The following is a 14,141-nucleotide window of genomic DNA, read 5'->3' as shown; positions in this document are numbered from 1 at the left end:
GTTATTACCAAGTTAGAAGTGTGTAAGTGGCCTACACAATCTTCTTTGATTTATAGCAGGCAATTATTTTCCTTTCTTTTCACCACTTGGAAGTGAACTACACTAGTACAGCAGGAGGACAGGCAGGAGTGCAGTGGGTTTAGTGCTGGCTAAATGCCAGCGCACCCACTGGAATTATTTACTCATTTTCTGGTGTGGGACAAGGATTAGGAGAAGAGCAAAGCAGGCTGAAACTTTAAAGGGTATGAAGAAAACTTTGTTAATGGAATTAAAAGAAAAAATAATAAGAAATCAGAATAAACCTTCAGAACACATCTCCCCCACCTCCTCATTTCTTTCCCACTGACAACGTAGACAAAACCTGGGACTTTGAGTCAGTTTACCACCTCTAGAATAGTCTTTCTTCAGTTCTCTTATGGAGAGGAGTCTCTCTTGCCATGCCATGGAGACTTCTCCACAAGAAAGTGTTGTCTTGTGGCTTCAGTGTCACAGCAAATCAGCTGGCCCAGAAAGGAAAATCTGTTTGCAGTGTGGAGGTCTCTCTTATGCCCTGCAGCTTTCCCACAGCTCCTTGAATGGACCATGTCATCTTATGGGGTATTATTTTAAGGATGAGCTGTTCTAGTATAAAAGCAAAAGTTCTCTTCATTGATCTCTGGGAAACAGAGGTTTTCTTCTATTCCTGGGGCAAAGTTTCTCATCTCTCTCATTTCTTTCTGTTCAGACTTCTCATTGGGTCACAGTTACTTCAACATCTGCTTGCTTCAGCACTGGTGCCTCTGTTCCTGGCTGTGGTTAGAATGCTACATCTCCCCAATGTATTCCATGAGTTACAGGGAGAAAAATGGTCTGAGATATCAATTGTATCTTCACCATAGCCTTACAAGAGGATTTCAGCCCAAAACAAAGGCACCTCTTCCATCCATCCAGATTTGGCTTCTCCTTCACTGACCTCAGTGTCCTATACTGTTTTATATGTCTTCAGCCTTTCCTTTTTCCTGATTCAGGAAAGAATTGGTGTTTGTAGGTCCATTTGCTCTCAAGCTTGATCCCTTGAAGCAGCTTTTATAGAGTTCTGCAGTGCTGAAAGGTTGATCTCATCCAGGCTCTGTGTCAGGGCTCACCATTCCTCTGTTGGTCAGGTGGTCTCTGCCCGCGCTGTGCGAGTAGCGGTGGCTGCCGATGGCACGGCACCAGTGCCTTCTCTTCACGCGAGGAATCAAAAAAAAGGGAAAAGCTGCTGCCGCTGCGTTTGTCTGCAGCATGGCTGGCTAAAGGCGGCCAAGCAAACAAAGTTCATAGCGAGCCATGCCGAGATAGCCATGGCTGTGTGGTGCTGCCCCAGACGCACCAGCTTTGGCCGAGCAGTCCTGGCCTTGGCACTGCCTCCAGCGCCAGCCACAGGGCCACTCCTGGTACAGGTCCCGGCCATATGGCTGCTCCCTGTATTGGGATGGACCCTGGCAGCACTGCCAGAACAAAAACGAACCTGTGGGCTCCTCTGGAAGGGGCTTGGCCCCACTGGGAAGGGCCCCAGCAGGCTTCCTGGGAAGGGGCCAGTGCCGCAGCAGAGCCTGCCCTGGCCCTGCCAGGCTGTGTTGGGCCGGCCTGGCCAGCACCCAGTGATCTGTTCAATGGCCAGAAACAAGAGAGCTTTCCCTGGGCTTTGTTCATGTCTAAATGTGTTTAGAGGCATTTTCAGCTCTTTTAAGTGGTTTAACAGGTTGTCAATATTCAAACTAGCTGGCTGATTGGCTTTGTCAGGTCAAAAGGAAGCCACCGAGGTCCTTCCTTACAGGGAACCACTCCCGCAGCTCGTAGGCTCCCTCTCCAACTAAAAAGCAAACTATGTTAAACCACGACAAGGAGTTATGTTTTTTACAGAAAGAAAGAGTTAAAGAGAGTTGTATTCAAAGCAAATCTACTGTTGATTTCCAGTCCAGTTTTCAGCCTGGAAACTGGCTGAAAAGTGAGTGTGCAGCTGGTCACGAGGTTGCATGGCCCATGATTTTTAGAAGAGTCACAAGTGATTTTGTAGATTTTCCATCAGCGTGTTGGCACAGACGGCAAGACTTCCACAGGGATTTGCTCCAGGTCTTCCCCTGTGCCTCTTGCAGGTGTCATGGGGAAGCCTGCAATATCTGAGCCTCGGGGATGATTTAATTCCTTGCTTCTGCCCTGTCATTTAATCTCCATTGTTCTGCCTTTTCCCTGCGAATATGGCTTCTGACAGTATGTTCGCTGCCTTCTCCGTCAAGATCACTTCTGCCTTGCTCTAGGGACAAATGACATAAAGCCCTTCTTGCTCAACAAGCGAGGCCCCTTGTGCTGCCATTACAGAGCTCTGACTGAATGCAAAACCCAAGCTGGTATTGCTCATACTTAATCAATTGTGTCACTGCTGAGGTATTGGTAATTCCTGAGTTGTGCCTGCTAGGCAGGCTAGGAAAATAGTAAGGAATGGCCAGGAAGAAAAATCATTCTGCAACAACCAGACATGCAGAGTCTGGAGTGGCAAAAATTTACAGCATCTGCTACTTGGGCCTGAGACAACATGACTCCATGCAGTGCAAGGTAAGCTCATCTTTTTATGGTTGTGCTACTTTCCTCTCTAAATTTTAAGCATCAGAGTTTTCACCTCTGTGCCATGGTTGAAACTGTTGATTGAATGCTCTCTTCTGTTGGGAAAATTTCTGGTTTTTGCATGGTAGGGCCATTGCTTCTCAGAGCAATACTTCTGTTACTGCACATTTTAATTGTTGCTCATTGAGAACAGGATTAATGGAACTTGAAGTCCATAGCATTAAAGCTATCCACAGACAACCTAACTGTGCCTGTTACTGTGCTTAGATGATGTCAGCAGCATACCATTTACCTAACCTATAAATGTCACTGATGTGATTTGTGCCGCTGAAGAAGATTTGGGGAGAAATTCCAACACGCAGCAAAAGAAAGAAACCTTTAAGGAACAGATGGACAGGCAGGATTTTCACACTCACTGTTCATATGTAAGAGCACGGAGAAGGCCATATTTAAGGCAGCAGATTTTTGCTGGGGGTGAGCACATCTTGCACATCCCTTGGTGCCTGAGCCAAGGAACCACCTTCCCATGGCACTCTGTGCCCACAGCAGAGCCCTGTGGGAGCCTGGTGGGCTTGAAGAGGTGCCAGGCGGGTGCCAGCTCCATGCTGCCAGGAGAGCTATCCTACCAGCAGGGGCTGCGATGAGCATGGCTGGGCCAGGGGAAGGGCAGACACCCAGACACGCTGAGCTGCTCCTTTGAGCAGAGCTTGCTTCCTGCCTCTGCTGGAGCTGTGGGCTCATGCTGTGCTCCCTCAGAGATATAGGGTGCTGCTGAGGGACATGGGGAGCCTGCCTCTATCAGCCTTTGAATTCCAAGTAGAAATTTTGCTGTTTGAGTGGAAGAAGGAAGTCTTGCAAACTCTTGTGCACTTGTCTGCTCTCAGCCTGTGGTTTGCTGGGTGGGCTCTGGACCCCTGTGACCCCGTGCTGCAGCCGTTCGACCTCTGCATCTGCAGCTCTGCCTGCAGCTTCTCCTCTCAGCTCCCTGCTGTGTTGCTCCTGGGTCCCCTTTCCAGCCCAGGGGAGGCCTTCTCCTCCAGAGGTGCTGTTCGGAGCAAGGGGAGGTCAGAGGGAAACTCGGGATTTTATTTATTTGTTTGTTTGTTTCAATAATTTCAGATTTGGGTTTGGTTTTTTCTTTCAGTCTCACAGTCAGCCATGAGACAATGTAGGTCAGTGACAGGGCAAGGCTGGGGACATTATAGATGTAGCTGCTCTTTGTGCATCAGGGTGTCACACAGCGTGTTCCACAGCCTTCTTTATTTTTGGAGGGGTGGTGTGAGGGGAAAGTTACACCCTCTGAATTTAATTCCTGATTTATGTATGTCGAGTCGGGTCTATGTCTTTTTCATTTTTTTTTTCCTATTCCCCTTTTTTGGGGGAATAGATTTATACTTCTTGCTGGTCTCCATCGTGTTTGACGAGTTCATGGTGCCATCTGCTGATTAGAGATGGAATTAGCACTGAGTCCTGAGCGGGGATAGCATTCTGCACTGCACTTCAAAATACAATTGAATTGTGATTAAACAACATTTTTAAACATGGACAGCACAAAATATGTGGATTTTTTTTTCCTCACCAGAAAAGCTCAGCACCTCTAAATTGCCTTGACTACTTTGGCATATATTTCTGTCTCTGCAGGATCTGGATAAAATCAGTACCTATGAAATGTCATTCCAAAAATACAGTGAAGGCTGAAGGATTTCTCCTTGCCCCTGTGCTCCAAGCATTTGTATACTTCTGCCCCATCTCTCTCCCTCAGACTGAAAAATAGCTTTCAAAAACATTTTGAGCTTTTTGGAAAAAGGGAAGATTATGGGACTTTTTCCTTTTTTTAAAAAAAAAGCAGTATCAAAACCCAGTAGATCAAAATGTATGCTTCTTTCCCCTTTTATCTGGAATCAACAGTATTACACAATATGATCATGTGAGCAAATCTGCAACTTAAAAACCACCCAAAAAACAAACCGTGAGTGGGGGAAAATTGATCTTGGCTATCTTAATATACATTATTTCTAAATCTCAGATTTCCAAAGGCCTCAAACATCTTGACTGGGAAACAAATAAATAATTTGCCAGTTCAACTGGTGGTACATGATCAGGGATGAGCTTTGCTCATTGAGATACTTTTGGCTTTGCTTCTGAAATATCTGGTTATTTTTCCTTTAGAAGAAAACACAAAATGTATTCAAAATGGCAAACATTTTCCACATATGCTTTTAAAGCACAGCTCCTTTTCTGTCCTTTTTCTGTAGGCACAGTGATAGCCCATAATAGCTTGCTGGTGTTCCTGAGGTTAATAGATAAAATAGATAAGAGATAATAGTGTTCCATGTAGAGGTGCTTTAGGGAATACTGTGAATATTGACGTAATTGGGGAAGTCTGTAATGGGGAATAGGGGGTCACTGAAGAGAAGTCAAAGTAAGATTAGAAAAGCTGAGCTGCAGATCTCGGGAATACTTGATAAAGGTCAGAACTAGAGGCCACTGGATCACCTTCTCCTGAAATACAGAGTCAAATAAAAAAAGGAGAGGGTAGAACTAGAGCAGCAGCCATTATTTCTGACATCTAATTATTGTACACATATTGTTATTTAATAGGATTAGCCAGCAGTAATGCTAAAGCAGTAGTCCCTTCCCTTTATATACCTGAGAGATTAGTCTGCCTACCAGCAGTGCAGTGGCATGCTTAGAGACGGGCATAAAAGATGATGGATTGATTAAAAAATAACTTTGATGGTTTCCTTCTCTCTTTGTACAATTAGGTTCAACTTTGAACAAGCAGTTAATGGCAGGTGGTGGTGAGCCAGCTACAATGTAAGAGCTGGCTCGAGTTATGCTATAAATGGACAGCCAGTATTTACATCAGGAACGTTTGGAATTTGGAGGGTCATTATTTTTAATCCAGGTCAGACCTGTTAAATTAAAGTCTTTCAGTAAAAAACAATGCAAATGGGATTTTTTTATAATGTGCCTTTTTAATCTCACCCCAGGGATAAACACAGGGAATACTTTTTGCTTTCTACAGAGTATAAGAGGGACGAGTGGGAATTACTGAAGGCTTCTCAGTTTAAAATGTTCCTCAGTCATTCTGTTGTATCAAACTCTCCACAAATTCTGTTGTTTAATAGTAATAATTTGTGTTTGATAACTCCTGGGTACCACAGTCAGGGACCAGGGCTGTGGTGTGGGTGGGACTTGAAACCGAGGTTGGAAGGGTGGATGGTTCCTGTCTTCAGGAGTTTGTAGCACAATGTGGCAACAGATGAATAGGGAAGTCAGCAAACAAAGATATTGAGATGCTCTTTGGTAGCAGCCTCATAAAACTATTTGTTTTAGGGTTGCCATGCTCTTTTGGTAGGATTACTAGGAGTGTAGAGAGGGAAAATGAAGCAATGTGATGTGTATCTATGATGAATTCCTGTTAGAGAAGGAGAAAGCACGAAGATGATTATTTGAAAAAATAATTAGAAGATAATGGAAGCTGGATGCATAAGTTAAATGGAAATTAGGGAGGTTATGGTGGGAATAAATTAGGGTACACAACAGACATAAAGAAAAGCAGGTTGCCTTTTTGGTGAGAGAAAATGTTGGCCCGATGACAGTGAGAAGCCAGGAAAGTTTTGTGGGGCCTTATGTTTATGGGTTTTTTCACTCTCCATAATGACACTAATGGCTATGAGAAAGAGACTAACCAACAAACCATTACTACAGCATACCTGCACTCCTGTGGTGAGGTGGATGTGCTTGATTTGATCAGAGATCTTGTGAAAGGCAGATGAAATCCATATATAGAATTATGGAGGGATGACTTCAAGTTTTTCAGTCATGTTACCAGTGTGATTTTTGTAAATAAACCTTCTCTGCCCCATTTGTATTAGAACAAAAAATAGAAATACACAAAAAATATAGAGTACCCCAATGGTTGGTGGCAGCCCCCACTGTGCATAGGAGCTGGATATTGCACATCTAGCAGTTTCCTTAGGGCAGTAGCCTGAGGCTTTCTGTCAAGAACTGGACCTCCTATAAACCCGTGCTGCTGGAGTGTGCTTCCTCTCGTTTATGGGTTCTTGTTAAGGTTGCTCCTTCAATTCCCAGCTCTTCCATCCACACGCTGAATTCTGAACACCAGGAGTAGCCTGTAAGGTCAGCAAATGCCTGTGTATGTAGCGCTGATGTTCTTTTCTCCACAAACATTTGTAAGCACTGCAGTGCCAGCTTCTGGGCTGACTCCTGCCCTCGGCTGCTGTTGGTGCTCTGCATGCTCCAGTCTCACACGAGCAGCTGAGGGGAAGCGGGGCACTGAAACACAAACTCAGACACGCTCGTTAGGTTACACACACCTTCACACTGATCTTCACCTCACATGGACCTGAATTTACAAGGCAAAGGAACAGTTAAAAGAATTGGAACCAGTTGCAGAGGGGTGAGAAAACAAAGAGGCTCATTAAACTTTATGTCTGCAAGTCAACTGTAAACTGCATAGTGCCATTTTTGTTAATGCTTTGAATTTTAATTGCATGCTGTCTTAACGAGTGCACATTTAATCTTACCTTTTCCACGTGGTAATAGAGAATGATTCTCAAGTTTAATTTAAAAGCTGCACAAGATTTTGAGGAATGCTTGCATCCATGTTAGTGTGTAGGATACAAGTTTGCTCTCCATTTCAAGGAGAGGAAAGATATTTTCACTATGAAGTATATCAGGGACTTGATTTTACTATCCACAAAGCAATTAATAACATATTAGTATATATGACGACATTCAGTGTTTGCTGACAAGTCCGCATGCTTCTGTGTAGAACATATTTTCTTCAGAGTATGACATCTTTTTTAACCACCAAAGAGAATAAATATTGGTCTTAGTGCTTGAACGAGTCACATCTCAAACAAGTGAATCATTTCTAAGCACCATGCTTTACTGTGGAATTACTGAATTTCTGTGCAGATCAAAGCTGTGACAAATTTTCATGTTTCACTGAACATGGCTCTATCCATTTGTTCTGTTCAAGTAGACTTGGTCCAGAGGGTATTGCAGTGTGTTTCAGAATTAGTTCTCTTTATTAAAGCCATTCTCATTGAAAATAATAGAGCAGCACAATTTCAAGCTTGAGCTTATTGAAAAACTTCAGGGAAAGTTCTCTCATAAAGTACCAGTTTTCCTGAGAGGCACTTGCACTTTGAAATTCTCTTTAGTTCTCTGGTGTACCCTGCAGCCCGTGTCATTGACAGCGGGCTGTTTCGGGCAGCAGAGTGCCTGCACACAGACCTGGCACAAACTGTGACCCCGCACTCATCTTTCTTGTGCCTTGTTAGGCTGGCAACCCCCTCCATCACAAGGTGTTTTTCTTACTGAATCTAGTTTCAGATAGGAGCAATAGCATCAGCAGAGCACCAGACGTGCTGGGACATTGCGGAACAGCACAACACAGAAAGTGCCAGAGACAGATGCAGAACTCACAGATTTTCACAAAACTGTGTTGATTGCTACCCTGTTGGTATCACCTGACTTCCAGTGATTCCCAGCAGCTGACAGTCAAGTCTTCAGTGGTTTTCTCACAATAGTTCTACATAAAAAAAAAGTTTGGAAGGAATATTTCCAGGTCTAAAATCCTTTATAGTGAATATTGGCTCTTTCAGGCAGTGATTAAGTGGAAACTGATGAATCACTCAGGCTTGAATTTGACACAAAAAAGTAGAAAAGTAGTTTTTGCTTATTTTTCCAAGATAGGTAAATAATTATGCTCAGAAGGAAAAACTGAATAAATAATGAAAATTACTTCTTGAATATGAAGAATACACATGGGATACATATATATTTGCTCATATATATTAATTAATCAGTCGAAATTGTAGAAGTTAGTAGGAATTGGAAATGGGTGTAGTTATGGGGATGGATGAGAATTCTCCAGACTCTTCACCTTGGAGTAAATTATTGTCTCAATGTCACTTTTGTGGGTGACTCCAAAGATGTGGAAGAAAAAAGATTTAAAAATAAGAGGAAAGTGCTGAATGCTAATTTGCTTACTCCAGAACTGAATGGAAAAGACATTAGGGAAAATATTCTGAATGGATTTGGCAGCCTGTGCCATAAGAAACATTACCCATAGCGCATACAGACAGAGCAGTTAAGTGCTAATAGGAAACAATACTTTTTTTTTTTTCCTTGAAACTCATGTTAGTTGATATGTTGTTAAAAAGTGGTAATCTGTTATAGGGCACAATTATTTCATTAATTAAACATTCTTTGCTGCTGCTAACAGCTGGGAAACCATGATTAAGAGGTAAAACATATCCTCCTGATACTTGGGGAACCAGGTTTTTGGAAAGTCAAGGCTGTGTGTTCATGGGCTGGTACAACAGCAATGTTGGTGTGAGATGCGGGGCAGCCACCCTTGGAGAAGAGACGTGGATCAGAATTCATGGCAGGAGCAATTCTGAGCAGCCACGTGCCCTGGCAGTCTGTCCTGGCTGCTACATCTCACTTCTGCACTCAGAACTGCCTTCACACTTCACCTTTACTCCATTTAAAACACAGGTATGAATCACCCACTGCCAGCAATGGGATTGCTCATTTCCTGTGAGTAAGTCTGCATGGAAACAAGGCTGACACAAAATGCTAGATTTGTTTGCCACAGACACATACATAGTTAGATTACCTTTATGTTATATATCTGTTTTTATCTATCCATCTCTTTTGTACAATAAATCTGTGCCACAGGATTGTTAATTATTTACATGAAATATATAGAGAAGGTTATACAAGTTAGGTTATATTGACATTGATGATCTGTTTTATATTAACATTTATGCCCTTTGGGTTTGTTACAGGTGAATTATAAATGCTGTGATTCTTAAAGTAAGCAATTCAATGGCAATTTTTGAGGCAATTTTTCTGGCATGTTTTGTGGAAAGCTTGGTTTTGGAGCACAGATCTACTCAAAAATCCTGTATTTCCAAAAGTGTTATGGAAATTGGGTAGCATGTTGAAGTCTGATGTCCCTGGAAATAAATCAGATCTGCAACCAGAGGAACTTCCAGGAATCACCCCGGGTCAGGTAGTTCAGTTGTGGCATATCTTTCATAAAATCAGTGAGGAATCTCAATAAGTTTATAAGCTTGCAAGTCATCAGATTTTCCACATGCAGTCATGTAGAGCAAATGCAACAGAGTGTATTAATAGTACTCCAATGTAACATTTTCCAAGTGTTTTGTAGTAATACTGGTTGGGTCATGTACTTCTAAGAAGCCTTAATGTTCCTTGGGGAAGGCTCAGAGTATGAAGTGCCTTACAGTACCATAAACTGCGGAATAATCAAATCTGTGCAGAGCAGGCCATAGTGAAGCTCACAGGAATACATGATGCTCGTGGAACAGGCATTCCCTCTCTTGCAATGAGGAGCTGGAGGAAATGGTTTTGAAGAATATGCATTGTATCCATGAAGCAGAAGGTAACTTTACATAATGCTCAAGTTTCCTACTTAATCAACATGTGGCTGGTGGGAGGCTTCTGGAACAGAAAAGATCTGGAATTGCTGCTGCCCCAAATCTTTGCCTGGTATGCTTTCCTCCCCTTAACTTTATTTTCAGTAGCACCTGGCTCTGCACTGAGTTGTTGGACAGTCAGGGACATGTTCTTTGCCCCAGAGTATGGAGAAGGTGATGATGAGATGCCACTTGGGTACCATTCCATGAATTAGTCTTTTGCTGAGGACATCCTAGAGTGTGAGCCTGACTTGTGGCTGAGACTGAAGATGAATTGTGTCTTGACAACATTTGATTAGTTTGCATGCTGTTATTTTGAGAAAAAAACAAATCCGTAGTTGAAAGATGCATCCAGTTAAGAGAAGTTCCAGCTGAACGTAATGTATTTCCAGCGATGGCCCACAGGGGCAAGGTTCATTCTTTCTTTTGTAAGAACTGTTACTGTACACGTCTTTAACTGATGGCAGTATTACCTGCCTGTCAGTGTAGCTAGCAGCCAGTACAACTGCACATAATGGAAGGTATAGCTTTAATAGCCTGACAATGTCTTTATATTTCAGCCCCAGACTCAGTCTGATGCCTGACCCTGCCCAAATTTGTACCTAAAGTTTGTCACTGTCCCCTGCTGCAGGGATGCTCAATATATCCTTACACATAGACACCTTTCCTGCTTTGTGTGCAGTTAAGGATGCTTCTGGACAAGGCTGTGTGTGAAAGTATGGATCTGCAGGTTCACATCTGTGATTGTATGTCACGGCAGTCTGTTGTCACCTGCCTTGTGGTGGTTCCTGAGCTCTGCAACAACAGAGCATCCTATCCCAGCTTACAGGGAAACATTCCTCACAGCCCTGGAGCTACAAAATCTTTTAAGTCAGGGACTGAAATATTTTGTTCTGCTAAAACTTAATACACACACACTTATACCCTACATATGATGATTTACAAGAACAAGTTATGTTTTACAGATTGTATGAACTTCCAAGTATTTTAATATGGAAAAATTTCAGTTAATATCATAATCTATGTAATGGATTAACATCTGGTTCTGATTTCCCAAACCTCAGCTTCCAAACTCTTAAGAAATAAATGGGAAAGTCACTAGACAGCTTCAACACAGAGCATAGTATTAATTCTTCACGTCTGTTTCATTTTACTTTATTTAGATTTGAAAGATATTCTATCTTACTGGCACGAGTTTACAGATCTTCCCTCATCATCCATGAATAGGAACCACATCACTACATGCTCATATATTATAACTCAAAGGAGAATTTTGAGGGAGAACAGCCAGAGAAATTCAGCCCAATCCATGTCATGAGTTGCATAAAACAGTTCTTGTACTTTCCACTGGTATGACTTTTTCCACTAGTTGTTAATTGAAATACTTTAATCAGCAGATTTAGAATTTATTGATTAACACAGGTCTTCATTTCCAGACAGAAAGAGCCTTGTTAACCCCTGTCTTGTAAGCCAGTGGAGAATTGGGCCAATCTAGGAAACTCAAGTTTGTTGTTTCAGTCCTAATATTTCACACTGTGGGAGTTTTGAAGTTGATTTTAATGGGAATTATGAAACAAAAGAGAAAGATTTATGTGAGAGCTATCTATATGGGGCTTTCTATTTCTTAAAATCTGTTTGTGTTGTGACATGTGAGATGTTGCCATTTTATTTGGCAACATATATTAGGTAATGAAGTGTCAGGACACTCTGAAGACTGGGGGCTCCCATGGGTCAGGGAATATCCCCAGGAGATGAAAGGGCATTTGTAATCATCCCTGGTAGGTGACTGCTAATTCAGAGTAACCATTTTAACCTTTTTTAATAGATTAAAAAAAATTGAAATTAACCATTCCTTTTGCATGGAACAATTATTTGCTATTATCATGAGTATATAACTGTCACATACAAGGTATTTTGTGTGCTTATAAACTCAGCATGTGCTTTCTTGGCACCCCAATATATTTCATTGCTGCAGCTGATAATTTACTCTCTTCCTTTAATATAATCTTGTCAAATTATATGAAGTCTAATTTGACCCTTACCTCTGTAGATCTAAAAGTGATGGTATGACAAATTTTTTTACATCTAGAAGTAGGACTGAATGTAGAAGAGAGTAAATGCTCAGAGTGCTAAAAGCTTTCAGATTTATGTCTCGAGATCAAAGACCTAATCTTATCAAACTCATTCCTTTTTCATTAGTGGTAGCCGCAGACTAGCCAGAGCTCAAGATTATAACGACGTTCAAAAAGGTTTCATAACATAATACTCAGTGTATATCTCAGGTATGCAGGTGATAACAAGGATACAGGCAGGTCATGGCTAGGACTGCAGGGCAGAGGATATTTAAGTAAGAAATGTGGGAGTGACCATTAGGGCCAGAAGGGTACAGACACCTTGAAAGCTTGATGAGAGAAGATAGACTTTGGCAAGAATGAGGGAGAGAGGGATTGTCATAAAAAGAGGCAAGGTACCAAGGAAGACTATTTCCTGTAACTTGGGTTGCTGCCTTCTGAGAAGCTGCTGCTCGATTTTGCTGCCCACCAGGCTGTGGCAATTCTGCTCTCACCACGGGGGTATGTTTTATCCCAAGCAGCTGGCAATGGAAGCACCATTACTTTAGTTCTGCAGCTGAACCTGCAACATTTCTGTGCTTTTAGATGTGATAGCAGGAGGTGAGGGTGCTGATGTAGGCCAGAGAGAAAGCAGAGCAGTCCTGAGCGCCGCAGTGAGACCCTGTGAGGGTCCCTGTTAATGCCTACCTTGGTGACTTTAGGCTCACAGATCTGTGTTTCACAGCTGAGCACTGCACTGGGGCTGCAGCCATGACCCAAGCTGGAGGCACGTGCCCCTGGGCTGTGAGGCAGCCCTGACTGCCCCAAGCTGTGCAGGAAGGTGCCTGCATTGGGTCCTGCACATAGGCTGGGACCAGAGTGCCTTCATCCCTCAGTAAATTAAAGCATATCACACATTGATTCAAAGAGCTCCTAAATAAATGAGCCTTTCAGCTGGTGTCAATAGGATTTCTAGTTTCTTTCCTATTCCTCGGCATCCTTGGGTCCCCGGAGAATATAATCAAGCACAGGAGACTGCAACAATCAGGGCTTGGAGATTATGTAGTATCCAGGCACAGCCTTGAGGAGTCATGTTTGCTGACTTTAGGTTGACTACAACTTTACGGTCATTTTACACATGACAGCACGTCAACTGTGTAAACCTTGCTGGAACAGCAGATTGCCTATGACTAGCTGCTGTGAAATTGAAATGATTTGTCTGTGTCTACATGGACTGAAAATCATGGCTATTGTTTGCTAGTCATTGCAATATCTCAATCTTCTTTTCTAGTTTGGTGTAATTTTGTAGTGGAGACAAGGCATTAAAGGAGCTCGCACTGCGGGTGTGTGTCAGCTCCCCCCTTCATCAGTGCCTCCCATCAGCCTCCCTTCAGACCGAATGGGCTTCACCTTGAGAGCACGGCTCATATTGTATTTTCCTAGCTTCAGTAGAATTTATTCCAAGGGGAATCTGTGCTACTGCAGAGGGAAGTATTACCCAAGGTTGCTTAGGATAGCAGAAATGAGCTGTAGCTGATGCAATTTCTGGTGAACAACCTGTGGATTCAGGTACCATTTAGCATAACTGGTGTAGAGTTTGAGTCCTTGGGTTCCTGTGCTTTCAGGGTAACTGTATAAAGTGCTAGCCTGCCCCTTGCACCATAGCAACTTTATAAATAATGATTATGCTTATTCTCATTTTTTAGCCTTAACAAAGCTATATAAAGTTTGTGGTGCAGTTAAATATTAGGAAAATACTTTAAGTATGACTTTTAAGCATAATTTTGTATGAGTTAACTGTATTTTGCTTTAAGCTAGCATAGAAAAATTGAAAATCCTTTGACCAATTCTTTTTGACCAAAATAAAATCTTCCTGCATGGCCATAACCTGACCACTCCATGTGTCACAAGAAAACCAGAAATGTTTCATTTTAGTTTTTTTGTGATACTCTATTTCATGTAACTTGAAGTACAGTAAAAATTGGGATAAACAGACTTTATGCAATATAACATCCAAGTACAG

The 14,141-nt window shown here is 42.3% G+C and overlaps 1 protein-coding gene across 4 annotated transcripts in view; it reads left to right on the top strand.

Annotated features, from left to right (window-relative positions):
* PTPRC (protein tyrosine phosphatase receptor type C) overlaps nt 1-14,141 on the top strand; it is a 138,290-nt gene that overhangs the window by 31,175 nt on the left and 92,974 nt on the right. The gene's annotated exons all lie outside the window — the stretch shown is intronic.

The sequence above is a fragment of the Prinia subflava genome, chromosome 10 (assembly GCF_021018805.1).
Source record: "Prinia subflava isolate CZ2003 ecotype Zambia chromosome 10, Cam_Psub_1.2, whole genome shotgun sequence".
NCBI lineage: Eukaryota > Metazoa > Chordata > Aves > Passeriformes > Cisticolidae > Prinia > Prinia subflava.
Note: the sequence above shows the minus strand (reverse complement) of the source record. Positions and strands in the feature narration are given on the sequence as shown.